This window comes from Mus caroli, unplaced genomic scaffold (genome assembly GCF_978045245.1).
Source record: "Mus caroli unplaced genomic scaffold, Mus_caroli_1 scaffold_7, whole genome shotgun sequence".
NCBI classification, from domain to species: domain Eukaryota; kingdom Metazoa; phylum Chordata; class Mammalia; order Rodentia; family Muridae; genus Mus; species Mus caroli.
In genome coordinates this window covers 27,030,127-27,032,426 of record NW_028227262.1, presented here as the reverse complement: position 1 = coordinate 27,032,426, position 2,300 = coordinate 27,030,127, and the positions used below count along the sequence as shown (strand labels likewise).

The following is a 2,300-nucleotide window of genomic DNA, read 5'->3' as shown; positions in this document are numbered from 1 at the left end:
AACAGACTATTATCACTAAAGGGCCAAAGATCATGTTTTTCTGTCATCATAGATGTTAACAGGCAGAAAGGAGATTTGAACATGTAACTTGTACTTTATTCAGATGGCAATCTGAGAAGGTGGGAGGTTCATACTCACCCAACACATCTTATCACATCTCAAGCCAGCCATTTATGGGGAATTAAACAAAGAGAGTTAATCATTCATGCTTATACTTGTCCCTTTAGCTAGGTGGCTGCCACATTGATGGCTCTGGTGATATCTGTGATGCTCTCATACTGGTCCCAGGACCTTTGTGCAATATAAGGTCTCGTTAGGGCCAGATGGTACACTCTGCACGTTTCTGGACTGGAGAGTTAACAAACATGAACAAACAAGTCATTAATAACATATGTGTGCTGATTAACTCAAACCAAACAAACTGTCACTGTAGACCTGTATAGATTCATTTCTTAGAGTGCAATTCACAGTGTTATACTATCCTACCCTGATTCCTCTCCTTTTATAACTGTTGCCTCTGAAAGATCTTCTCTGCATGTGAGAAATGGCAACCTGTCCATTGTCAGTAAGATAATTTTTATCTATAAGGGAAATTTCTAACACATATCTACACACTCTGTAATAGGCCTTATGCAATAGTCAGCAGTTGTGCAAAATAAAAGACAAAAGGCAGGATTAGGAAGGCTTCCACGAGGGCCTCTACAACTTGGGAGTAAGAAATTAAGAATCACTCTCCCTTTATGCTAGAGATAATTTCATTAATTATATTAGCCTTTTCTCTTCTTTATGTTAGAGATAATTTCATTAATTATATTGGCCTTTTTGTTGATCAATTGAGCATTGTCTAACTGGTTAAAATGAGAGTTTTCTTTAAACTGTTTACATCCATGGCTTTGTCTCAGTAACAAATAATCCACCATAGCCTGCTTTTCCCCAGTGGCCTTTCTAACTTGACTTGATTCCTGTCTGACAGCCCCAGTAGCATGGGATGTTGTGTCTAAGTCTCTGCCGGTAGTGCAAGTCAGGTATTCCAATTCTGCATTCAAAAATCCTACCATCACTGGTATTATAAAGATGGTCATAGAGACATATTCTGCAGCTCTCCAAAGATGCACTTTGTCACCACAAGTAAGCAGGGAGGAAATTTTCCTCTTTGTTGTCACTCTGTGCTTCAGGGTGGCTTTCTGAGACATGTGTGCTGTAACTCTTCCTATAGTGCTGGGTCCCCACAGCGCTCTTTGCAGGTACAAAAGAGTAAGCTGTCTTCCCACACAGCAGAAACCACCCTGTTGGTAACTTTAGGTGTCCCACAGCATATAACATAGGGGAGAAAGAATCACATCTCATGAGGCTACTTTCTGTCAGATCTACACAGTCTCTAGTACACCCCCAGAAAACAACACAATCCTTGGGAGATGTGATACCTGCCAGTTTTAAGGCGAACATCCCCGTTTCCACCTTGGTCACAATAGACCCCCAGTTATAGATGTCAGAAAAGTCCATCGGCTTATTTATGTTCTTAAAGAAAGTATAGTTTCGTAAATCCTCAAGGTGTGTACTGACACCCATAAAGCATGTTGTAGAAATCGCCTCGAAATACAACCCACTTCTTTTTTTTTTTTTTGGTTTTTCGAGACAGGGTTTCTCTGTGTAGCCCTGGCTGTACTGGCACTCACTTTGTAGACCAGGCTGCACTTCTAAGGCCAAAGTTAGAGGTATTTAAAACATTTTCTGTTAAGTAAACTCATAGAATATCATCCTTCTTAAATGCTGTGGTGTCTTCCCGGAGGGTCGAAAGGCAGTCATTAATAGCAGCACATTTAGCATTGTCTTTTTAGAATCAACTTCAAGGCCCCTGTTGGCTTGGCTGTCCATTGGTCTTCACACACCTTTTTACCATGGTGCAATGTATCTAATGCTTCAGTTCAGTGACTCGCCCTGCTGTTAGTGTCTCCAGAAGTGATTCCCAGGAGCCAGGTCACTTCTCAGCCTTCTGATCCTGCTTCCACGTATTTCAACAAAACATGGTCTGCTGGCTTGAAGGAATACCCAGTACCTGTAGGGACAGGCTCATTAACACTTGCACATGCTTGATTAAATTGCCTTAGATAATATACATGATTTTTCATGTTCAGTTCTTAATCTATTACTGTGCTACTCAGTGTACATTTGCTCTGAACTAGTCACCCAGAGACAATTTCATATTGACTCACACTGAGCCTACCTCAGGGAGTGAGCATCACCCATGAGCAAGGCAGATAGACAAGGCTTAGTCCCTGTGATGTTTCTCGGTACAACTT

General features: G+C 41.2%; 1 pseudogene; it reads right to left on the bottom strand.

The window, feature by feature from the left end:
* Positions 1–767: 767 nt before the first annotated feature.
* LOC147003838 (uncharacterized) lies at positions 768–1,875 on the bottom strand (annotated as a pseudogene).
* Positions 1,876–2,300: the final 425 nt, after the last annotated feature.